Source organism: Mus musculus, chromosome 19 (assembly GCF_000001635.26).
Source record: "Mus musculus strain C57BL/6J chromosome 19, GRCm38.p6 C57BL/6J".
NCBI lineage: Eukaryota > Metazoa > Chordata > Mammalia > Rodentia > Muridae > Mus > Mus musculus.
The window spans coordinates 43,545,258-43,571,807 of NC_000085.6; the positions used below are offsets into that span (position 1 = coordinate 43,545,258).

Sequence of the window (26,550 nt, forward strand, 5' to 3'; positions counted from 1 at the left end):
TACTTTTATTACCATGTTAATTCATTTAAAAGTCTAAAACTTAATGTTGCCCTGTTTTCCAAATAAAGAGGGGGAAAAGAAATAATTTCATTTGTCTGCCCCACTCTTCTGTCCCTTGTGACAACATTGCTATGACAGTTGTTTTTATTGATGCCTTCTATAATTGTATTCACTATTTACGCTCATAGAGTCACTGCCCCATTTTTTTCTTTTCCATGAAGTCATAGGTTTTCCATTCTATAGCTGAGTAATTGATTATTGAAGCAAAGTGCGGTGTTTTATGTGAGTTCCCAGTGTGTTTTTTTTATCAATTTGAGATCACCTTTCAGTTTGCACACCTCACTTTAAACCTTGATCCTATCTATCAGCAGTCACAGCAAGGATTCCTTTCCTACTGGTGTGGTCCATATACACAGATGAACTGCAAATGCCCCAGAGATGTGAACGTTGGCAAAAGCTGCTAAGTTCTAACCAACATGTGTGGGCCAAGTGATACAGTGCCAACTATGTGTGAAAAGGAGAGCCAGGCGGTGGTGGCACACACCTTTAATCCCAGCACTCGGGAGGCAGAGGCAGAGGCAGAGGCAGGCGGATTTCTGAGTTCGAGGCCAGCCTGGTCTACAAAGTGAGTTCCAGGACAGCCAGGGCTACACAGAGAAACCCTGTCTCGAAAAAACAAAAACAAAACAAAACACAAAAAAAGAAGAGGAGAACGTTTGAAGCTGAGCTTGGACACATGGGGCAAACCTGACAACGAACAGAAGACCTGACGAATTCTAGGCTGAAGGAAGCCAAAGTTGGAACTTCCTATATTAAGGAAGGACTTATCAAGGAAGCCGTATTTCAGAAGTAAAAGAGGTGTGGGGGGAGGAGGAAGGGGTAGGCCGATTTGAAGCAAGTAAGGAGGGGAAAGGGCACATTGTTCTGCTCAGTAGCCAAAATGGGATCAGAAAAGATGACCTGGTAGCGTCTATGAAAACGCAAGGCTCCCCCCAGGGGCAGGTATTAAGTTCTCTAGAAGTGTGCCGGACTAGACGTCCCCTACACGCAAGCCGGTGTTCCTCCATCAGGTACTCACTCCTAGATCCTTCGGGTCAATCCTACATCTTTCCTACCTTTCCTTTTGCTCTGTCTGTTGAAAAAAAAAAAAGTCAATGTGTTCCCGTGTCCAGATTGATATATTTTCCATCTGCTCCCGAAGTGCTCCGGACCTCTCCATCATGGCCCCTCCCACCTCACACAGATGCTTTAACCCCGCTCCAACACAAGGGTAATTTCCCCAGTGCCTCCGTGTGTGAGAGCTCCAGGCACTGTCTCTCTGGAGAGAGAGAGAGAGAGAGTAAATGTTTTCATTCCAAACCCTCAGGGTCAGGTCTTGTTTGTCTAAACTGTGTTTGTTGTCGTAATTATCAGATTAGCTGATCTCTGGCAGCAAGTTGGGGGGCAGAGTAGGGGGGATATTAACCCCCAAGCAGCACGGTGGCTCTGCTTTGTTTTAGAAATACCTCGGAGAGGAGCTGTCGCCTCTTTCCAACCTGAAAGATTTGCCTGGAATTCTTTCTGCCAATCAGGCAAATCTTCCGGCCTTCTCATACACTGTTCTGAGTAAATTCGGCAGTCAGTGATGCTTCTGCTGGGATCCAACAAGGCATTCAGCCTGAGATGGGGGAGGTGAAAGGTCATCTCTCTGGAGATCTGCAGAGGGAGGAAAGACGGAGACTCTAAGGAGGAGACGGTTAAGTGATTTCATGAAGGGTATGTCTGTCTCTGAGACCCGACAAGGAACCGGGAGCTTTTGCCTGAGGACTTCCGCTCATTTGCCCACCGGGTCACTAGCGCCCACCCCCACCCCCTCCCCACCCCCGTATGCACAGAGATCACAGCAAGAGTCCCAGTCCCATGTCCTGTTTGGGGATTTTCTGTTGTTTCCAAGAATGTTTTGGCTGGTTGTCTCAATTTCAAGATGTTCCCACCTGCTCTTTCCTCCCACCTCCCACCCCTCTGAATTTCTGTCTAGTCTCCTAAGCTAAAGACAGATTCTATTCTTCACTCCCCCAACTACAAAAATAAGAATGTCTTTGCATCCTCATGATCTGATTTACAAATGTAGAAGTCTTGTCTCCGGGGTGTTACAGGCTTTTTCGGGGTGAGTTCTGCATGTCGGTTACTGGCAGAGGATTCCAAATGCACAGAGAAAATTTCAGCATCTTCCCCACATCTCCGTGATGGCGCTTTCTCTCTCATTTTATTTTCTTTCTGATTTTGTTGTTATTGTTAGGGGTGGTTGTGGTGTTGATTCTGGTAGTAGTGTTATATTGGGGGAGGGGCTCTCGAACAATGTCTTACTATGTAGCCCAAGCACCACACCAATTCTTTTCTGATTTTGTGTTTGGTTCCTAATATGCACACACACACACACACACACACACACACACACACACACACACACACACGAAAACTATTATTTACTGACTTACCGACCATCAACAGTACTACAAGAATTGACTCCACATGTATTGTCTCCCTTCCTAGAAGGCCACCATGGCTTCTGAGACACATACTGCCACATTTATGGAGGCTGAGACTCTAAGACTGAAGCCGCATAAACAAGTTCCCACAACTGTTGGTGGTAAAATGAAGACTGAGCCCTGCTGTGTATGTGTATGATTTTAAAACCCATACAATCCCATCTTATTAGTTACTAACATGAAGAAACATTTGGACACTTAGGAAAAATAAGCTTTCGCCCAAAACCAAATTCAATCAATCAATCTCTGTGTATTTTCCCCCCAACAAAACCCAGCTATAGTAATTTCTTCATACAATTTGAAAGCATGCAAATGCAATAAACAAATTCCAAATAACATTTTATACAACAAAATAGTTTTTGCTATGTTGTTAGTGTTAGTTTTAAATAAATGTGACTCATTTGTCCACGTCTATACTGTTTAAAAATCTGTCGCCGCTGGAAGCAAATATGATTTTTCAAATGTTCTATGTAGTTCACATGGAGTCCCCAAAGCCCTGTTGGAACACAGCGAGACTTAGACCAGCCATGTGCTCCAATGTCTTGTGTCTCCATATGTGCTGCCAGAAGAGAGGCTCTTGGGGAGAAATGCTCAGAGCTGGGCAGGGAGTTTCCATCTGCTGCTTTTGAGCTGTCTAAGGAGGGTGGGCGTCCAAGGACAGAGGGTGGGTGTCCACGGACGGCAACAGTGATGGAGCTGATCAGCTCTATGCTGGGTAGTGTTCCTTCATCCTCTGGCCAGCCAAGCAGCCATCTACAGCTTCAGTCTTCTCTGGGTCCCCAGGCCTGGGACTTAACCTCCTGCTTCCCAGAAGCCACTACAGAGCCAGCCTAACAGTTCTCAAATATGTTTTCAGTCAAAAGCATTGATGGCAGAGAAGTTTAAATGCCCACCTCACTGTCAACCCAGAAACTCTGTCTTATTTCAAATAAACACCCACTGTATTAGGAAGGCTTGTTTTGTTTAGTTTTGTTTCATTTTGTTTTGTTTAAGCATGAGAGTTTTAGAACACCTGCTTATGGTCCTTGCTACAACAAAATGAATTTAGGGTTCTGGCCATGAGTGGTTAGCTTGTTCCTGCTGTGATGGCGGATGTGACTGGAACGTTTTCTGGAGTACAGTGTTGGAGACATGACGGACAGATCGGAGCCCCTCCTTTGGGCTTCTCTGGAAAGGTGGGGGATGAGTTAGATGAGTGGAGAGTTTTTCTGTTGTGATATGCTATCACATTCTGGACAAATGGTTTAGAAATATGACATTGTTCTTGATTTAGTGTGCACAAGTACTCAGGTTAATGCCTGGCACATTTCCTTCGTCTATTGTCCAGGGACTCAGTTTTAGACACAGCCCTCTGAAAATTTCATAAACAACCCAGGACTATGGAGACGGCTCAGTGAGTAAGACAGCTTGGTGCAAGATCATGAGCACTGAGTCTGGATCACCTGTACCCACATAAAAAGCAAGCATAGCCCCAGCTCGGAGGAGGAGGAGGGAGAAACAGATGGAGCTCTAAGGCTTGCTGGTTAGCCTACTCCCCCCAAAACAAACAACAAAGGCCAGCTATAGGTTCCTACCCTGTCTCGAGGGAATAAGGGGGGCTTCCAGCCTCCCTAGCCTGTGCACATGCATGGGCACACACACACACACACACACACACACACACACACACACACACACACACACACACACCTGTTCAGATACACACAGGTGCACACACTCAAGTACCACATACATAAAAACACATGTCCAAGAACATGCACATGCACACATACACACACACACACACTTGGCTTTTTTTCCTTCCAGTTTTTCAAGATAGGGTTTCTCTGTATAACACTGGCTGTCCTGGAACTCTGTAGACCAGGCTGGCCTCGAACTCAGAAATCCGCCTGCTTCTGCCTCTCAAGTGCTGAGATTAAAGGCATTTGCCACTACTGCCTGGCTCACACACACACTTTTAAGCAAAGAAAGAATCTAGTGTTTCGATAACTTTAAAGCCTTTAAGACCCTGATAGAAAAGGAGTAAGCTGCGGCTCCTGCAACCCAGAATAACTGCCCAGCACAGGAGAGTTTGCTAAGCAAAAATGCTTCGTTTGAAAATGTAGTCTGTTATTTGGCCACGGGACGGAATGGACTGTGTTTCCAAGTAGCTAGTTTTTCTGTCCCCGGATTTGAGGGTTCAAGCAGCAAATTGCCAGATGGGTTCTGGGACAGGAAAGAATTTTGTTCCAGAAGTCCCTGGTTCCAAAGGAAGCACACCCGAGATGTCCCCACTGTGAGGAACAGAGCAGCAGAGAGTGGGCTGTGGCCGGAGCATGCAGGTCTGTAAGAGCGTGAGATCCCCCTGCCACGGCACTGGAGGCATTGGAACCCCGACCTTGCACTGTAAATAGTGAAGCTATGTCTTCGAAGCCTCCCGTGGAAAGGCGATTCATGGAGTGTATCAGAAGACAAATGTCTTGACTCCTTCTCTCTTCAACTCGGAGGCTCAGAACTGAAAGTATGAAAGGAGTTACACAATAGGGGGAGGACCAGAATCCTGAAGGATCCTGAATTTCTGCCTTTGAACAGAAGGGCAAAATGCAGAAGATGATATCTTGAATCAAGCACTGAAAAATATGCAAAAGACTAATCAGGGAGGAAACAGTTGTTGTAATTAACCAGTTATATGATGCAAAGATCCCACAATAGATGTCAGCTGCCACTTTGAGGGGAAAAAGAGAGACCTCGGTATCTGGGGAAGAGGTTCTCATCTCTTCCCTAGGTACCTTGGCCATCCAAATTTTTTAAAAAAGAGCTAATTAGATACACTGGCACACGCCTATAAGCCCTCATGGGCGGTGGGAGGCAGGGCAGAAGCAGGAGGATCAAGGTTATCCTTAGCTACACATGGAGTTGAAGGCCGGTCTGTAGAACACAACACTGTCTAACGGTAAGGCTGGGGTTGAACCTCACTGGAGTTTGGAAGCCCCGCCTCTCCTAGCAGCACTGGCCCCGCCCTTTCTTCCTTTATTTCCCTCGGATGCCCTTTCTTCACTGTGCTTGCTCTTACTGGAGTGGGCGGTCTTGAGAACCTTCAAGGCCCCTTCCACCTTTCTGAGTCAGCACTTCTTATGTAATGCTTCTCCTTGCTTCCCCTGCTGTCTCCCTTACTTACTAAAGTTCAGGCAAGGGTGACGACTATGTGATGGGTTAATGGCTGAGCCATCTCTTTGCTGGTGGATAAAGCCTGGAAAACTTGGCTCCAGGCCCACAAAGGAGTCATTTTGGCATCAGATATTAGTCATCACTAATCAAGTGGAAGTTCTATCCCCAAATACCGAAGCATTATCTTACTAGCAACAATGAATGATGATAGATGAAGCAATTTAACGAGTCCTTTAATGCTTTAAGTTAAACCAGTAGCCGCTGGCTTGAGCTCACTAACCAATCGGGGCAGCTCTAGATCCTATGTGTGGAAGAATAATGGCCACTCCTGCCTGACGTTCTTGTAGCAGCACCATCTAGGTGCGGCCGGCCACATGCTTGTGAGTCATCCACTCCAGTGAGGCGAGCCCCGTCATTGTCATCCTCAGTTGACATCGGAGGCACCAGAAGTCACTTTACCAACATCACTCCGCTTGTGACACCCCGGGATTCAAATATGTAGGGAGGGAGTTTACCAACTGGGTCCATGGGTCCCCCTCTGTATCAAGCAGAATCCAGTTAATGACTCAAGCTTGAGTCTACGAGGCACAAGGTCCCAGGTCCATCTCTCCTCTCCTCTAACATTAATTTTGAGGCTTTGTTGCTAGAGCTGCTCCTCCGTGCCCTTTCTCACTGTGTCATCTGAGAGTCAGCCTGCTTTAACCTGTCTGTTTTCCTGTCTTGACCTGCAGATGCCCACGCTGAGAGACTCTTGCCCTGGAATCCGCCCCTTCTTCCCCCATCTCTCACTCATCTGTCCACAGTCCAGACTGCAGCAGGCTCTCCCAGCCAAGGCGCTGTTAACCCCCTACACCTCACAGCACAAGCTCCCAATCCCTGTGATGTCTACCTGTGCTTCTTGTTCCCTCTTAATCCAGGCGAGGCACATAAGCCTCCCAGACAAGAATCTCTCCCAACAATCATGAGCAGGGCATCTTCTTCCAAACGCCTTTCTACCCACAGCGACTCTCCAATGAACCTTCCCTTGGTCTCTCTACTAGGACTTTAAAAAGTTCTTAACTTTGAGAGACTGTGCAGCATTTCTGGGTAACAAGGATTTGAAGATAAAAGTGGATAAAAATGTTTTCAATATGATATTATAATCATTAAAAGTCATATTACACTGTCATTTTCACCTTAGCATTACTTTTTTTTTTACTCCAGTTTAAAGTTTACCTGAAAGGAATGAACTGCTATTTAAAATTATAATTCTGACTTTTTTAAGAACAATTTTCCCATCTTCTCATTGCCTTCCCGCCTTCCCTACTCCCTCTCGGCATACAAAGTGATAGAATCTGCATGAATAGGGGCAGATACTCTATGGCTATGGGTAAATATTAGCCAATGACTAAGTGAATTAATCTAATAGCCTCTGGTATTATCCTTTGGCTGTCTTGCAATGCAAATCATTTCCTTTCCTTTTACTATCACCAGCAGTCATGCATTCAACTCAAACAGTGGTTTGCTTATGGCTCTGTGGGCTTCATAAATGCACAGTCTGCTAAGTGCAAGATGACAAAAGGACACTTGCTCAAGTGATTCAGAGGACACTGACTGACGGGGGCTCAAAGCCCTCCTTGTGGGTAAAATGGACACATTGCCACAATGCTCTGGGAGCATTAAGGGCAGAACAAGAACCTCAGGGCAGTGACTCTCAACCTTCCTAATGCTGTACCCCTTTAATAGAGCTCCTCGTGTCATGACGCCCCCCAACCATAAACATATTTTGTTGCTACTTCATAACTGTAATTCTGCTACTGTTGTGGATTATAATATAAATAATTATAATAAAATATCTGGTAGTCAGGCTATCTGATATGCAACCTCCAAAGGGGTCACAACCAACAGGCTGAGAACCACCTCCTTGGGGTTTCATGGACCACTGTGCCCTCTGACCTCAGTCTTCCCTGCCTACCCTGAGATCTCACAGCCAGTGAGATTCTGGAATTTGAACACATTCTCAACTCTGAGGATGCCTTGTGGGTCAACCTTGATGGTTAAACTCCTGTCAAGTCCCCCTCTTGCTGAGAGTTCAACACATTTTTCTCTGCCCCTCCATAGGAAGAAGGGACACTAGGATCCAGGTATGGAAGTTGACGGTTGCTACTTTAATCCTGGAGAGATGTGAGTTACTCACTGAAGTCAGTGATCTGCCCAGCCCCTCAGACCTGCTAGGAGCCAGGGAGGGGTGACGATGGGAGAAGAATTTGTATCCTTCTGCTCATGCATGGACTTGAGGCTACAAGGGGTGGCCTTGCAGTTAATAATGACAGAGTGGGTCATTGTTGTTTTGTCTTGTTTTGTTTTCTGGTAGAAGTTTAGTTTAGTTTTATCTTACTTTTGTAGTAAATATTTATTTATTTATTTATTTATTTATTTATTTATTTATTTATTTTAAAATGCAGTCCTTGATTCTGCTGAACAAAGGAAAAGGTATTTGATTAAAGAAGAGAATCAAAGTGTACTTTGGGTGTAGGACTACTGGGCTAAACCTCTTTGGCTCCTGGAAGGTTGCACACATGCGCCCACCCAGGAACTACCTGGGTTTGATAATGAAAGACAGACAGACAGACCGACCGACAGACAGACACACACACACACACACACACACACACACACACATACACACACATACACACACCCCAGTAAAATGCCTTTGCTAGCTCACAGGCTAGGTAGTTCTAGTCCTCCCTGTGACTAGCACACATTTCCCTCCTATAATCCTGGCTTAATGCCCTCTAGTTCTATATTTTATCCTTGTTGCCCTGGCTCCTTCTGGGCAGCTCTCTAGTCTTTGCTAACCAAGAGGCTTCTGGGCAGCCCTTCCAGGCTTCTCACCTACATTACAGATGATTTTCCTTCTGCAGCTCTAAATCTGATCCTTCTCCCGTTGAATCATAGTGATTCTCCTTCCTTCCAGTTCCTAGCCTACCCAAATCCAAAGGTCTCACCTCAGGCTACCTGCCCTGCCGTTGGCCATTGGCTCCTTATTGATCTATCAAAAACCAACTGGGGACAAGGACCTTCAGCGTTTGGGCACAAGATTTCTGATTTGTGGGGGCTGGATTAATTCAAAGCATTAGAACCAATTTCCAACATCTGGGTTAGGAGTAGTGATGTCAGTTGATGATCTGGGAAGCAATGCAGAGAACCTAGCATGAGGCAGAAGGGAGAAAATGGAAATGAGGACTATGATAGCTTATCCTATACCACAGAAAAGAGCCCCCGCCCCACCCACAAAGCTCTCCCAGCAGGCCTTGCTTGACTCCAACCAAAAATAGCCCAGACCCTAAGACGTCAAATATGGACTCACCTTGGATCTTAGAACAGCCTGGGTATAGGCAGGGCAGTGCTGGGAGAGCTTTGAGCCGGGGGTACCAGCTCCTCTGAGATCAGAATATTTAACTTCTCTGAGAACCCATGGATGATGGTGATGCTATGCAGTTCTCAAGGGAAACTGTGGCCAGGTGTTCATAAAGGACCCAGAAGATTAAGTGACCTGCAGCCCCATTAAGTGTTAGAATTTGTATAGTTGAATCCTACCCAAAGCTGGCTGGGCTGCTCTGATCTTCCAAGGAAAGTATTGCAATGATGGGGTGGGGGTGAGGTCGGGGCTCAAATTACTAAAATTAGCCTATTTGGGGAGAGAAAATAGGATTGCAGAAAGAATTTCCCTGAGGTACAAATGGAAAGGAGAATTCTAGAATCACACATGATAAATCTAGAGGAGAATATAGAAAGCCTCAACACAATGTTTAAATTTAATCTTTAAAAAGATAATCTTGGTGCCTGGAATCAGGAATCATCATCTTGTTTGCTGACTGTCAAAAAGAGATGCTTAGAAAAGGAACAGGAAGCTGAGCATGGTGGCACACACCTTTAATCCCAGTATTCAGGAGGCAGAGGCAGAGGCAGTTAAATCTCTGTGAGTTCAAGGCCGGCCTGGTCCTCAAAGCAAGTTCCAGGACAGCCAGGAATGTTACACAGAGAAACTCTGTCTTGAAAAACAAAATCAAAACAACAACGAGAGAGAGAGAGAGAGAGAGAGAGAGAGAGAGAGAGAGAGAGAGAGAGAGAGAGAGAGAGAGAGAGAGAGAGAGAGAAGAAACAGGAAAGAGCCTCTAAGAATACAATGGCAGACATGAGGTTTATTTTTGGCAGTATGCAATAGAGAAGCCAAGGAGCTATACAAAAGAGATGACAGACTGCCCTCTCACAGGTCAGTGAGGCCAGTCTCTCTGTCTCTCTGGGATTTCTGTTAAGTTGCAATGTGAAGAACAGGGTCAGAGGTCAGAGATGTGTCACAGGTATGTGTCTGCCTCATGAAGCTCTCTCAGAAGTCCCAGCCATTAACTTCAATCTACCACTAGCTACCTCTGGGACACATGGTCAGCTGCTGGAGGATGCTGGTAATTGATTGGTGGAAGTGGGACCGTGTGTCTCAGTGTTGCCCGTTTCTATGGATTTGGGCTGCCATTGAAGTCACCAATTTAGAGAAAGCATCTGGGTGGCCTCAAGTGGCTCCTGTCCTTCACTCCTCAAGTAAAGAGCCTGTCTATGTACTGTAGCCTTAAGCCACACAGCTCACCACACTGTCCCAACAGGCCTGCTTAATCTTGTTGGAAGTCTGTGGAGTCCACAGTGCTGGGAACATTGAGTGACCTGTGGCCCAGGCCCTATCCAGGCTGCCCTTGGGAGATGCAACCACTAGTTCAAGAGAGGAGCCAGGGACAGCTTCCTCTTCTGTGCCCTTTAGCCCAGGAAACATCACTTGCTTGGTTGTACAGGAAAGAAAAGTAAAGGTCTGGGGACAGAGGTGCTTCAAGGACCACTAGGTACCACTTTCTGGCCTCAAGTCTCTAAAATCTCATCCAGCTTGACTTTACAAACCAGAGGGTGTAGGGGAGGTTCTGATGCTAAGGTGTCCTGTTCCCTAATTGGTTCTTGATCTGTCAGTAAAGAAAGCCGTGGGCCAATTGCTGGACGGAAGGTACAGGCAGGAAGGACTTCCAAGTCCATGGACGAAAAGGCAGATGCAAGGGAGGAGGAACAGAGCCCACCAGGTTTCTGATGGAGTAAAGTTGACCAGACATGTGAGGTCTCAGACAGAGTGGTGACCTGTGACCTCTCCTACAGGTGGGAGGTCAGGGATGTAATTAGCAACTGAAGTTTAGGGTAGGTGGGAGGAGCAGAGATAAAAATATTATTAAGGACATGGTTTTCTAGGCGGGAGATAGTAGCAGCCAACAATAGTATCCAAAGGCAAGTTGAAAAGGAACAACTGTATGTGTCTTTTATCCATGGATTCAAGGGAAGCTAGGTGGAGGCTTATAGCACTCGGCTCGTTCCCGGAGCTAATGCTGGGTAGCAAGGCTACACACAACACTAAGTTAGGTGCAAAGGCACACAGCTGGGACATGTGAGCACTGCAAATGCCTGCTTCTTCCCCATCAATCCTACAAAGGCCTAGGAAGAGCCACGAGGAACAGCCCAAATGTCTGTGAGAAGCAGTCTCCATGAGACAGGGAGGGGAAGCCACTTTAGGGTGCCCTCCCTGGTGCTGAGCTGGGCATACAGTAGTTATCCAGGAGGCAAGTGAGCAGCTCCATTTATACCTTCCCTCCTCCGAGGAAATTGTGTCCCCACCACAAGCTTCCAGTTCCTGGGATGCCAGCTAACGTTTTGCTAAATGCCTATTTATGACTTTACCTCAATATTAAAAAAGAAAAAAGAAGCCGCACATGACTCCTAGTTCTTGTGGGGTGAAATACACATACCATAAAAATTACCATCTTGCTCACTTGTAAGTACATACTACAACAGCATTAAACCCATTCAGGTTGTTGTCACCCATCTCCAGGAGTCTTCTCTTGGGAAAACCGAAACTCCAGATCTATTAAACATAACTCCTGGTTCACCTCGCCCTCCAGCTCCCCCAACCACTGGCCTGCTTTCCTTCTCTAGAAAGATGGCTACTCCAGCAATGTCCCTAAAGTGGGACCAAAGGGTATTTGTCTTCTTGTGGCAACATTTCACTCACAATGAGAACTCCCAGTTTTAAAACTAGATCTGGTCTGAAGTCATTTGTGAGATGACTTAGGCATATAGAAGAAGGGAGATAGCTTTTCCTAGATCTGAGAGAAGGTATCAGTGCAGGGGAAATGTGGTTCCATTAGTCCCAAATGCATCGTTGGAACTAGGTACTTCTGCCCTGTCTTGAATTCCTCTGTGTTGCCACAACATGAGTTCAGAGAAGAGCTGACCTTAAGATTGACAGCCTTTCCATTTGTGCTTTCTATAGTACCTGCCCCGTCATTACCCATTCCCAGAAGGCTCGCTGTAGTTTGAATACTTGGGCAGACATGCAGTTAGACAACTCATATTTACTGAGAACTGCTATATTGCAGACATAGCCAACAGTTAACGTGAACATGTTTGAGGAGAAAATTGAAGTGAAGAACAAAGTTGCCTCCCGTAACCTCTCTCCTCCCCTTCCCCAGATTATGAAGCACTTGGATGATCTAGATGGTTGGTTTAGATGATTTAGATGATTGGTCCTTGAGTTCTCAAGATTTAGGTAAATGAGTGTAGCCCATCATCCTAGCCTCAGTGGCTGGTTTGGTAATGAGCTTATGACATAATTCCCACAAATGAGTTGTGTCCATTTGTTGAACCAGGAAGCAAGAAACCTAGAATATTCTAAACACTAAGTCTTACTGACATTTTCCTGAAACAATATAATTTCTAGCTGTACTCTAAATCCCTGTCCTTAGTTCCACAAGTAAGAGTAAATCCCACCCTTCTTCCAAGAAGGCTGAGGTTTCTATAGCAATCCACAAATGGTCAGAACTCAGAGCATAAGTGACTTTGGCTACCCAGCCCCAACACAACCCTGACATCCCGATCTCTAGAAACACTAAGCAAGAGGAGGTAGAAAGGTTTCTAAAGACAGCAAGTCACCTACTATGAGATGATGTCTTCTGGACATGATAGGCATGCTGCTCCGGTGATATTACAACTATACGGTTGCCTAAATGAGACCTACACAATGACCACACCAGTCAATATGCCAACGTGGATAGGGAAATTTCATAAGGTCCAACCCCTAGATGAAGAACTACAGGTAGCGGGTGGCTGCTGAGGGGAGAGAGGGGATGGTCCTCTGCAAAGATGAGCCTCTGACTGGATATCCAATCCCAGTGGCTAGTCCTGAATACTTGTACATACGAGAGACACTAAATGGAGACGTGTGTGTGTGTGTGTGTGTGTGTGTGTGTGTGTGTGTGTGTGTGTGTAAAACAACAATAATAAAAAGAGATCACATTAATTCCAGAGAGCCGGGGGGGGTGGGGGGAATGGGAGGACTTAGATGTGAGGGAAGAGATGGGAAGAATATAAATACACTGTACTTGTGTATAACATTTTCAAAAGATAAAAAATAATAATAATTAAAAGAAATAACAGAACGGTCAGTCTTCAGTTGAAACTCATACTAGGAATGCCCAGGGTCTTTGGTGGTATGCTACAGACTGCCCCTGACTCAGCTGTTCCTGAGGCCCACCCTAGTTTGCCTGCAGCCATCGGGCTCAACAGAACCCCTTTGTTGCTTAACCCCCCTTGAGTTGGTTCTTCTGTTACCTATAACTTGAACTGTCTTGAGTTTCTGTTGTGTGATAAATGATCTCTCCCCATCCCACCCCCAAAGTCTTACCCTGAAGCCCCACTCTCCAGTATAATGACGTTTGAAGACTGAGCCTTTGGGAAATTAGGTTTAGATGCAATCATGAGAGTGAGACTCTCATGAGCGGATTAGTTCCTTAGAGGAAGAAACAGTAGAACCGTCCTCTTTCTTGTAAGGACACAAGAAGAAGGTAGCGGTCTATACGCTAGGAAGACAGCTCTCATCAGAACCTGGCTGTTCTGGCCTCTTAAGTAATCCCAACTTTTAGTCTCTAAAACTGAGCTATTCAATGATTCGTTACTGGGCTAACTAAGACACCTACCTGGGTCTCTTGGAATACCTGCTTGAGCAGAGCAGTTCAGCTTCAGGTCCATCTTTACCCAATGATAATGGCTAAGCGCAGGATGTGACTCCATCTCTTCCCACCCCTCCCTACATTGACCCAGGAAAGCTGGCTCTTCCCATAGCTGCAGTCCTGAAATAATCTTATACGCAAGCGGCCTTGGGTGCTGGGATACTGGTGACACCACCACCCAAAATAAAGGACAATGCAAAAGAAAAAGGAGGAAGAAGAGGTGAAGGAGAAGAGAAGAGGGGGAATCTACTGAAGAATCAACCTACCCACATCCGCAGGAGCAGCGTGGGACATGAAGCACAACATCAGAGTTGGTATGGCCAGAACAGCCAGCCGCTGATATCAGTGTCTTTGAAATCTTGCATGCTTTTGTAAAAAAAAAAAAAAAGTCATGTAAATTATGCATCCTGCTTCATAATGCATCATTATTTCTGTAAATAAAAATGTTCCCTTAAAAAAATCATCAAGAAGTTCCATTTTATCCCAAATATTTGAGATAATTTTCTGGCCTCACATTGACTGCCTGCCACTGTTTACATCTCGATGCAAGAAGCTCACATACATCAGAAAGAGCGCTAGACAGATGGAGGCAGGGGGAGTTTTCAAGCCAGCTTCATCTTCCTGCTCTATAACTTCCTAGACACACAAAGGTTACTCTCTTTTCCGAGGCAGATATCACAAGCTAGCCTTGATCTTACTAACCTCCTCTGCCTCAGCATCCTGAGTGCTCCCCTCATGCCACCTCCTGCTCATTTGTCTTCTTCACTTATCTTCTCTTTGGCCTTGGATACAGGAGAACGCCTTCATTGCCTTTTTTACTGAGCAGTTAAGCTCCAAGGAACCTACATGAGACCAAGATCCCCGAACTCTGTGGCCATGTAGGGGTGACATCCACATTATCCCAAGATGGCTCTAGACATTTCCGCAGCCCAGACTTGTTCTTGCTCTGTACTTTTCTAGCCACTCTGGTCCCTTCTGTGTGATCCTTGTACCCGTGCTTCAGAAACGGTCACAGGAGGCAAAAAATGAAGATTTGCATTGATGATCAACTGTCATGTCATTGAGGATGGGAGAGGAGTCATATTTTTAAAGATTTATTTTTCTTAAAGTTATACGTATGTGCACATGTCCACGTTTGTGCATGTGTCTGTATATGAGACCCTTGAAGCTGGAATAACACGTGGCCGTGAGCCACTGACATGGGTGCTGCTCGGGACCCAATGTATCTGTGTGCCTAACCACTGAGCCATCTGTCCAGCTTTGAGAGGTCACATGTTTATTCCCACGTATTTCTACCTCTTAGATCCTTGATTGCCTGTATCTGCTGTCTTCATTAAGGGAACTCTGAGCCTCTCTCTCATACTTGCCTCATGAACACATCACCTACAAAAGCAGGCCAAGCAGGAAAGGGAAGCTAATTTTGTTTTTAGCATCTGATTCATTGGTTGCTTGGAGTGCTGTATTAAGAGCATGGCTCAGTGGAAAAGAATGCGGTGATGGATTAGAGATGTCTGCCACAGGCACACAGTGGGAACAGAAGCTTGAATGCTGCCACTGGCTGTGCAGCTTAGAGATTCAAAAGTAGTCAATTCTAAAACTTCCAACAGTTATCAAAAGCTGGAAGTTTTCAGAAGATTCAAATGTTGAAGTTCCTTTTCTCAGAGACTTGGACCCCTGAGGCAATTACAAAATCAGTTAATAATGGTTCGTGTCTTAAGTTTGATAGCATGAAGGCCCAACTCCCTATCTATGGTTGGGTTGACTGGGTTAACTGAAAGTCAAGTCTCTTTCCTTTTGAATAGAATGGTATCAGCTCCATTCACTGGCCCTGGGTGTATCAGACCAGTCATTATGATTTACATTTGCTGACATCACAGAAATTTCTGGAATGTTATTGGTCATCCTAACAGTCCAGCATGCCCATTGAATTGAGAACTATAGACAGGAACAGAGGCTGACAACCTAAGATAAATGACTGATTGCAGAAACACATTTGAAAAAGAACCCATCCGGTGGTGGCTGGGAACCACTGCTCTCCTGATACATAGTGTCAGCAACTCAGATCCCACCCACGTTAAAAACTCTAGAGGCCTTTCGATCTGGGTGTGTGCGCCCTGATTTCACTTCAAAGCGCCTCTTTTGGTTTTAGGGTGAGTTACTTTGACAGTTGTTTTTAAAAAAAAAAAAAGAAACAAACAAAAAAAAAGATAGTTTCATTAAATAATTATCTCTTTGCTGTGGAATTCTAAAGACGTCCTGAAGCACTGTAGAATGCAGTGTGTTTGGGCTTTTAGAAATGTATTCTGCTGCTTCAGAGGCTCTGTGTGCTACAAAGCAGAACCCAAGGGGGATTGCCATGGCTGCTCTTGGGCAAGAAGCTTCCTGGCTGAATGGAGGCTATTTCATTCTGACTATTTATTTATTTATTTATTTAATGTATCTGAGTACACTGTAGCTGTCCTCAAACACACCAGAAGAGGGCATCAGATCAGATCCCATCACAGATGGTTGTGAGCCACCACGTGGTTGCTGGGAATTGAACGCAGGACCTTTGGCAGAGCAGTCAGTGCTCTTAACCGCTGAGCCATCTTTCCAGCCCGACCTCTTGTCTTATTGTGCCTCCACATAAAGCTACACACAGCAGTAAAAGACCTAGAGATTAAACATTCTTAGAATTCCTCATGTGGTATCTAGCTCTCCTAGAGTTTCTTGAAAACCCATTGTTTGCTTCTCTGTTCCAGGCTTTCCTTGCAATTGAATATTATTATTGATCACAATGTTATTATCGATTGCAACATTATTATCAATTGCAATATTATTATCAAATGGTAGCCATTGCAAAACCCTGATCTACCTTCCATTCTTACTTTTTCTGTGAAAGATTAACCCCTACCCCTCCTTATGACATCAGAGTTGTTCTAAATGTGTCCCTCTCAAGAGCTAGATGCGCCACAGAAAATGAAGCAGATGGAGAGGCTGGCTGGATGTAGATACACTGAGTGAACTCAGCAAGCATTGCAGACGGCATCCCTCTCAGAACGCTGGCAGGGATGTTGGCCTGCAATGGGTAGAGAGGAACTCCGCTATCAAAAACCTGCTCTGAATTGGCTTATCCCACCAGACATCCTTAACTTTGATGTCTTTCCCTTCCTATTAAATGTCACTGAGAGTCTATGTGAGGAAACCCCCATCTCTTGTGTGGCTCACCTTGGGCCTTTGTGTACCTTGACAGAGCAGTCCAGTGTGTAAGGGTCTTGTCCTCTCCAGAAACTTCCTCAGGCATCCTAATGCCCTTGTTGATTTGAGTCCTTCAGTGGCCACACCTTGCAAAAATCTATATTGCCCACATCTCCTGTTCAATGTTTGCAGTTCTGAGCTTACTTCCACTGCCCCCCACCACCATCAAAAAGGCCAAAGATGTACTTTTTACACTAATATGCAGTGTGGCAAAGGTATAGCAGAGGGATGTTTGGACTGCCTGCAGATGTTTATATAAATGGGTATAGTATTCTAGAGGGCAATTTGGCATTCGATAGCCAAAGTCTTAGAAACCTGTCTTAGAAATTTATTCAGAGGAAATAATCAAGGAATAAACGAGAATTTAACAGGTTGGGTTTTGCTTGTTTGCATGTTTGTTTGTTTCTAAATGGGAGTTGTATTTATAATAGAAGACTTGAGAACAAGAAGAGATTGGTAGTCTATGGTGTCACCGCCATAAGACAGGATACTATGCAGCCTTTAAGAGAAGAGTCTCTGAAGAGAAAGTATTGGCATGAAATCAACACCAAACTAACCCCATGTAAAAAAATACACATATGTACAGTGTGGGTCCACCTCCATCACTTCAGCATGTGTTGAGTATGAAATGTTCCCTTCAATGAGAAACCTGGGGTGAGTGTTCTGCAATGCTTTCCAATAAACATCTCCCACTGGGCACAACTGTTTAGCTGTGCTCTCTGATTTTTATATATAATGCTTTTGTATACCAAAAGGAGACCACTAGAAAAATTATCAAAAATGGTCGGTGGTCTTTCACAAGCTTTGTCACCATTCAGATTCAGAGTCCCGGCTATTCTAAATAGGATCCTGTTATCGCCAACTGGGACTTTGGGGGATAAGTATTCCATGAGGAAGGTCAAAGAAAATGTCAGCCTTTCCTCTTCTATCTGCAGGGCCCTGGATACAAGAGCTGACTTCTGGATTATGAGACTGCAATTTTGAAAGGAAAAAAAAAAGATCAACACACCCCACCATCTATTTATTTAATATTAAAAATAATATTTCACTGAGTTTGGCTGGCGTCAGACTGAGCGGTTACTCATACAGGAATTCAAACAAAAGCAGCCTTGGCCCCAGGCCAGTGGGCTGGTGCTGGGTGGTCCAAGTCCATCCTTAGCTCCGAATAAGTAGCTTGTAAGCTGCTTGCAGACCTGCTTTGGTTTGGGAAGATGATGTATTCATTTATTTATTAGAAATGTTTTAACAGGAAATGCTAATCGTTTGCATTTAGCGAGAACTGCCAGGGAGACAGCTGGAGGAACCCAGCAAACATTGCTGGGTGGAAGTTCGCTGTTCTTGGCCCTGGAGCCCAATCAGTGTCTGTTGTAAGAATGTTCTAGAACTTAGCACACCAACTTAGTGCAAAAGATCTTGGTTGTCTCACTTTAGAACAAAAGAAAGGAACGGGGTCCATTCTCTAGCCACCCCGCCTTCTCTCCCTGTCTCCATGTGTTTCTTGGGGACCTAAGGGTGGCTTGTGGGTACAGATGCTGGTTCTGATTGGCGTGAATGAGTCAAGTTCAAACCTCCAGGTAGGCTAATGGGAGCTGAGATGTGAGCAACACATGTGTAACTTGAAGCAGTTTTTATCATGACTATGGACTGGAGTCGGTCATGGACTCAGAGTTTACATGTGTGTGTCTTTGATGTGTATAAGAGCCAACAGCAGGTATCTCCAGGGATTTCAGGCATGTCTCCCAGGTGCAGAGTGTACTCCAGTATTTGGGGTGGTTTTCGTCACATCAGAGGGAAGATAAAGAAGGGACAATAAATACAACACAGAGGTATACATACAGGAGGAGAGTGAGCAAGTCTGTGCTTTAAGAATCCTCTTGCAAAGAATTACTTCGGAAGAATGTAGGATTTTCCTCATGGGGGAAGGGCGTGGGGCATGGGGTCTAATGTCTAACCCGGTCTGGCACGACAAATTTGCTGTTCCTGTGTTTCCAGATAACAATGGAGGTGAAGCGGGGGCCCTGGAAACCAGTCAAGATCCCCAGAGATAAACCCTGGGGCAGCAAGAAGGCTGTCAATGAAAAGTGGCCTGACCTTTCGCCTCGTGAGTCACAGAATTCCCACAAATGCTGTGTCCCCACCAGCTCTGGCAGAACTCACCGCCACAGTCCAGACTTCGAAGCCACTTTGTAAACAGAGAGGAGGGTGTGTTGTACCAAGTCAGAGCACTGGTACCCGGAGCACCTCAAAACACAGGGTGTGTGCTCTCTTACCCTTCTTCCCAGGTTCAAAAAGTCATAGAACCCTTAAACAGTTTGCCTCTGCAAATGCGGTCTACAGCCATCTAAGTGCCTTTAAATGGATCTGAATGTAGCGTTCCACATCTGAACCAAGAGCCTTTGGGAGGACTGTGCTAAAGCAGTGAATCTCAAGGGAAGGGGGGGCAAGGGTGCAGGGGCAGGGGCGTGGGCGTGGGTAGGGATGAGACCAAAAGAAAGAGATGCTATGCTTTCAGTGTGGTTTGTCTACCCCAAGACTCACACTGGAGTTTAATCTCTCTTGTGGGGCACTCAATCAGATGAAGTCTTTGGGAGGTGATGGGGGTAAGATAAGGTCACCAGGGTGGAGCCCCTTGATTTAATACCGTGGCTGTAAAAGAACAGGAAGAAACCAGAATACACGCACGCACATGCTCTCTGTCCCTTGTCGTGTGATACCGTGCGTCACCAGGTTGCCATCAGCAAGGCTATCACCAGATGCAGCCCCATGACCTTTGACCAGAACCATGAGCCAAAAGAAACTTCTAGTAATTAGTATGTGTCTTCCCTAGTCGGCTGCTGTTGTGTTAAGAGCAACAGAAAACATAAAACCAATGGGTCTATACTGTTGACAGCACTTAAGAGTTAAATAAAAGTTGGGGGTTCACTGAATGTCTTATTTAAGATACAAAGTTAATTAATCTCTTTGCACCTTGGGTTCTGCAACAAAAATGAGAGTGTTTTGAAGTCTCTGGTTTTTGAATCCATAAACTCAGATTTTTTTTCCCCCCATGACAACAGTCTTACTATACATTCACCATACCTCAAAAACAAACACACAAACCATTGACCACCATGCTTACTTCTAGGATGATGGTTCCCAGTCCTAGCTGTCCATGTAGTCACTCGGCGAGCTAGCCAATGACAATGTTGGTGTGCAAAGCCACTCCCAGAGGTGATGGAGTTGACCTGGATTGGCTCAGATACCAGAATCTCTCTTCTACCGTCTTTGAAAACAAGACCTTCTTTTCTTTGAAGTAGCCCATCTGCTCCCTAACCATTTCCACCCCAGACTCCCTGCATAGCCCATTACTTGAAAGTGCCCCATAGTTCAAAGCCTAACTCAGCTTCCCTCTTCTCAAGAAGGCCTTCACGGATGATGCCCCAGGCCTCCTACCTCCCTTCCTCCCTTGCACAGGAAGTTCTCCATAGCAACATTGAGAATGATGCCGATGATTCCGGTACCCAGCAAGTTATCAGGCTCACTGTGGAGTGTGTTGCTCGCATCATGCTGTGTCGTTCTCACAGCAACACTGCTGGCTAGTGTGGGAACACAAGAAGTCTATGCGCTGACTCCCCTGAGGTTACACAGCTGCAACTGGCAAATCCAGGCCCCAGAGAGAAAAGTTACACTTTAGTAGCCCAGCTCACTTCTGAAAACCCCCCCCTTCCATGCCTCTACTTCTACCAGAAGTTCCTATCTGTTACTTCTCTGCATTTCATACTCCTCCGCCCACTAACACTCTCCACTGCTGGTGCTTGCTATCGTCAGATTTACATAGTCACTGGTTGCCATTGCTATCCAGGCAGAAGGCCTCAGCTCCTGCGCATGATCAGGATTTGTCTTAGAGAGATCTACTTTATGTTGAAGTCTTCAGGGACACTTAATCTAAGAGCAGGGAGCACATGTTTGTAAATCTTACCTTCGAGTTTCGTCTTCCTCCTCATAGTGTCACTGACGTGTCAGCTCTAAAGGAAACCACAGAATGGGCCATACTTGAGTGAGGCCAAGATTTAATGCCGCTGCTCCAGCTCAAGTGGCCGTGCCTAGAACTACGGCTGTGTTTAGCAGTCATTGTGAAGTACACACACAGTGATTTAGTGCAGCCCTGGCCTAGACTCAGCCGTTGCTTTGTTCTACCACTTCAGCACGAGCAATGGCATTGCCACCAAAGCAAAGGGCAAGTCACTTGGTCAAGAATAATTTCCAGGTGAACAAACCCGTTTTTTTTTGGGGGGGGGGTGAATACATAGGTTATATTTTGATTCTATAAAAATATACAAATGACTTTCAGAATAGAAGTATGCCTTCATGTTTAATTGCAGACTTTTACCTCTGCCCAATATGAAATGACCAGAGCAGGCTGGTTCTCCTCCCACCTAAAGCAACTGAGAATTTAACAAAACACATTAAACAACACTTTGAAAAACACCAGATATAGGATGGACCGTTATCCCTAAGGGGGAATGATGACATGTACAATACCCCACTCAAAGCCTTGAGAGGGTTTCCAAGGCACGATGCAAAGAGAGAGACCCAGGCAGAATTGGGCAAGCTGTCAGAATGGAGACAGCAGAGCTCAGGGTGTGGGGAGACCAAGGTTGCTAATCTTAGAACTGATACAGAAAGGAGAACCCTGACAGAGAGCAAACATTCCTGAAGTCCGCCGAGAGATTCTGCTCAACTGTTGAGCTCTAGTCTAGGCTGATCAGCCATACACGGAAGGAAACTGAGGCAAGCTATGGAACCCCAGGAATGGGTAGAAGTGATACCCACATAGGCTAGGAATGTGGCTGTTCCCACCAGCCAGACTTGGAAACCTCAAGGTTCCTGGAGGTAACGCAGCAGGGTTATGCACCCCATAAACAAGATTAATTACTTCTAAGCTGAGCAGGGTTCTAGTCCCACCTAACAAACGATTTTTTTTTAATTTGGTTGTTTGTTTGATTGGTTAGTTTTTTGTTTTGTTTGATTTGGATTTTTTTTGGTTTTCAAAACAGGGTTTCTCTGTGTAGCCTTGGCTGTCCTGGAATTTGCTCCATGAACCAGGCTGTCCTCAAACTCACAGAAATCTACCTGCATCTGTCTCCCAAGTTGTGGGCTTAAAGGTGTGTGCCACCACTGCCCAGCTATGCCTAACAAGTCTTAAAAATAACGTTTCCATATGATTTAACCAACTCATTTGGAACAAAAATCCAGGGTATTTTAGAATACAGAATTCCTAGCACCAAACAAAATACCACGCAAGTTCTTGGAACCGAATGACAGGTTACCAGACACCGAGGGAACAGAAAAGTAAATGCTCAGATCCACACCCAAAGACCACTCGAGCCTCTGAACACGGGGCAGAGACAGACGCTGGGTTTATAAAGAAAGGCTTAGACCAGCTGTTATCTCTGTTACATAGTTCAGACTATGAGTAGGCACAGGAAATACCTTTTTTAAAAAATAAAACAGCAGTCATTCTATTGCTAGTTGTATGGTTTGGAAGAATATCTTTGAGCTGGGCATGGTGATGCACACCTGTAATCCCAGCCCTCAGGAGGTTGAAGAATCACAGGTGTGAGGCCAGCCTAGTCTACAGAGCAATCTCACAGCTCTCTGACTGAAACTCCATAGTCCTGAGGCAACTCTCTGTCTCCTGCCGTCTCCCGTCTCTGAGAGCCACCTTCTGTCTCTGTGAATTGACTAACTCTAGATATTCACGTTCACACAGGACTATCTATGTCCTCAAGGTCTATCCTTGTTGCAGTATTTGGCAGAACTGAGTAAAGTTCCAATGGGTGTGTGTGTCGCTTCTCCCTGAGCAATCGCCGCTCAGTGGGCAGGGGTCGCTTCCACCTTTTGGCTCTTGCAGCTAGTGCTGGTATGAGTACAGGTGTGCAAATCTCTCTTTCATATCCTCCCTTTTCTAATTTGTTTGTTTGTTTTTTGAGACCAGGTCTCACTGTGTAGCCCTGACTTAGAACTCACAGATCAGACTGGCTACAAGCTTGAAGAGAGAAACCTGTCTCTGCAGAGATTACTCGAAGGGGCCACTGTGCACTCCCAAGGCCCTCTTGGTAATTTTGTTGTTGTTTATTTTTAATCCTAACGTTCTTGTTTTTAATTAGGGGTGTGGGTGTGTTTTGGGTGGGGAAGGTATGCGAGTGTGAAAGTCCGTGCGAAGGCAGGTACCCTTGGAGGCCAGAAGAGGGAGCCGAATGGCCTGAGGCTAGAGTTACTAATAGGCGGTTGTAAGCTATCCGACATGGGTGCTGGGAAATGAGCTCAGATCCTCTGCAAAAGCAACACTCTTAACCAATGAACTGAACTGTCTGTCTAGTCCCCACGTTAGTTCTTTTATATACAGGTGTATAGAAAAGTATCAGTTAAGAATTGCATACCTCCTGAAAATACCTTATAAAGCAGAAGTTTGAAGAACTCATATGCCGCAAATGAAAACACAGAATCCCCCTGCAAAGGGAAGACAACCACACATTAAAATACCCATCTGCAGAACAGAATAAGGAAAGCTGGAAGTACTAAGGATCCAACCTGTGCTCTTGATACATAGCATACTCATACATGTTCTAAACTCCATATGACCCTGTTCTTACTTTGTCTAGCTTTCAGGGAGATCTTAAAACAAGACAGGCATTTACTCACATAAAACAAGTGGAAAGAAAAATCAGGGTATGAAAAAGTTAAGACTGTCAGGCAACCAGGACTAACCACAAGGCAGAAATGTCACAGAGCAGAATCCACACTCTTGCCCTGTAGGCATGGGCTAGTGACCTTTCATCTCCCCCATATCACCGGTCTAAATCAATTTAAAGGGATCGGTGTAATTGCTACAAAGTGTGTTCTCTGGCCACAGTGGGATTAAAATGGAAACAAACTAACAAAACGATCATTGGAAACAATCCCCAAGCCTTGGGAAATTAACTGACACCTTCTAAATAACCCACAAATCAAGTAAAAGTCAAAGGGGAGACTAGAAACTTACGGGAGAAAATGAAAATTCACATTAGTGTTTGAGGGATAGTACGGAAGCAGTCCTCACAGTAAACCCAGAGCACAAAGAAGGAAAAGGTGGGCCACGTGACTCAGCAGGGAAAGGCATTTGCTGCAGGATCCCTGGGACCCACACAAAGGTTTCCAGAAGACAAGAATTAACCCCGCAAACGTGTCCTCTGACTCCCATGAGTACCTCTTCCTAAATACACATATCATGCATGCACAATAACAATTCATTAATATAATAAGTTATATAAATATATAAATTGATATAATTGATATAGAGATATAAAAATTCATTAATAAATTAATCTAATATTTTTAAAACAAAGAAAAGACTCAAGACAATGAGGGAAATTATCAGTGACTTCACCTCAGAAAACTGGGGGTGGGGGGGGAGAGAAAACAAAATTTTAAGTTGAAATCATCAGATAATAAAACACAGACATAGAATTTTAAAATAAGAAAAATATAAAAATCAAGGAAAATAGACGTTTGGTTCATGGAAGAGATTGATAAAATTAATAAAGTTGAGCCAGGCTACTCAGGAAAAAGAGAAGATAAAAATTATCAACATAAGTTACAAAACAGGCGGCATTTTTGCAGACCCCAGCATACACTGAAAAGCTGAGGAAATATTATGAAGAATTATACCAAAAAATTAATAACATGTAAAAATACACAATAATAATTTGAAAAGCCTCTTATAAAACAAAGAAATTTAATTAATATGCTGTTAAGAAAACAAACGACTAATGCACCCAAGGATGTGGGGGAAAGGACTCCTTACCCACCGCTGGAGGGGGTGTGAACCCGAAGCCACTGTGGACATCAGCATGGAGACGCCTCAAACAATTAAAGAGAATCTGATCCTCTCTTAGAACCTCTTGGTACAGAATCAAAGGGCTCAAAGCCAGACTACTACAGAAACCCTTGTATACTCCTAGTTACTGGGGCACCATTCTCATTACCAAATTACAGAACTAACACCTACCTGCCCACAAAGCCGGTGGATGGGTAAAGAAGTGTGGTAAGATATGCACATGAAGTTTTATTCGGCCATAAAGAATGTCAGTTATAATAGGCAAGCGAATGGAACCGGAGATTACCAACTTAAGTGAAAAAATTGCCAAGCTCAGAAAGACAAAGAGTAAATGTTTTCTCTCATGTGTAGAAGCTAGAGGATAGAGAGAGGGAAGGAGAGAGAGGAGGGCGGGGGGATGAACCTGAAAGGAGAAACACCGTGGGTGTGGGTGTAGATGGGGAGGACAGAGGTGATGAACGTAATCAAAGCATACGTGTGCGTGTATGGAAAGGGCCACGATGAAATTCTTGCCTCCACATGACTGGTATGTGCTAATTTTAAAAACAGAAGTCGTATTTGTAGATAGCTTTTCTAGAAGGAAAATTCCAGGCTCATATGGCCTCACTGGTGAATTTCCTCAAACACTCTGGGAGTAGAGAAATACCGATGCTATACTAAGGGCTTCCAGGAAGAAGAAAAGTAGGACCGCTTCCAAATCCATCCTCGGAGGCTCGCATGACCCTGAGAGCAACACCAGATGAAGACACTGGAAGTGAACTGTGGAGGCCAGAGACATAGCTCAACCGCAGCATCCATGCCTAGTGTGCCTCAAGGCTCCGGATTCTATCCCCAGCACGAAAAGGGGATGAGAGCAACAAGAATAAGTAGACCGATCTCCCTTAGGAATGCACGCATAAAGATCGTAAGCCACAGCTTATTCAAACAAAACTTCCAGAGATCTGTGGTGGTACACAGCTATCTTAGCAGCAAAGGTTGAATTGGAGATTCTTAATAGTTTCAGACCAGCCTGGGCTACACAGTAAGCTCTGGGTCCCCCTGCAACTGCCCTGAAAGGCCTCCAGGGGGAGCCTTAGCATTCGATTCCTTCGCTGCTGGCAGACACGCCCATCCCACGCTTCCCTTCCTCCCCACTCAGTTTCCTCCCGATATTCGGCAGGGCTGGAAGTAAAATCATTTCTAACCAGAAGAGGATCCAGACGGTATATTCATTGTAGGAATCGGACCCGACGGGCTGTCTGACTTTCCCTTCGCTCAAGCAGCCAGTGGCTCGTTTTGCCCAATTCCACACACCACAGGTTAGAGAGATCCTACCCTTTACACAGAAGTAGGACCTGCTACAAGAAGTGTTCCCCCGACTATTTGTCGTCTGGACACATGGAGGTTGAATTTCTTGGGGGATGGGAGGTGGGGTGGCTTGGATCTGGCAAGCTCTCCACCTGAGAATCAGGTTTTCGGGCACAATGCCCGTCCCATTGTGGCTCAGGAGCGAACTGCTGTTTCCTTCACGGAATAACCACCGACTCAGACCACAGCGTTTACGGCAATTGCTTCCCCTAACCGGTTCCCTTTACCAAACACGGCTGCTCTATTTTTCCAATTTTGTTTAATATTTAGACTGAAAAACAATAATGTAGCAGAAATCGCCATTCCTGAGAGTAAAAACCACGCGGAAGTCATCTTGGTATACCTTGTAGCGCTATGC

The 26,550-nt window shown here is 45.1% G+C and overlaps 1 long non-coding RNA gene across 2 annotated transcripts; it reads right to left on the reverse strand.

Moving 5' to 3' along the window:
- Window positions 1-669: 669 nt before the first annotated feature.
- On the reverse strand, window positions 670-23,730 carry Gm34636. Of its 2 annotated transcripts, XR_386723.3 has the most exons (4): window positions 23,410-23,730; window positions 20,946-20,991; window positions 14,017-14,116; window positions 670-1,695 (listed from the first exon to the last, which is right to left on the reverse strand). It is a non-coding gene; the product is annotated as a predicted gene, 34636 (long non-coding RNA). The 2 variants fall into 2 exon arrangements; XR_877867.2 differs by lacking the exon at window positions 20,946-20,991.
- Between the last annotated feature and the right edge of the window lie 2,820 nt (window positions 23,731-26,550).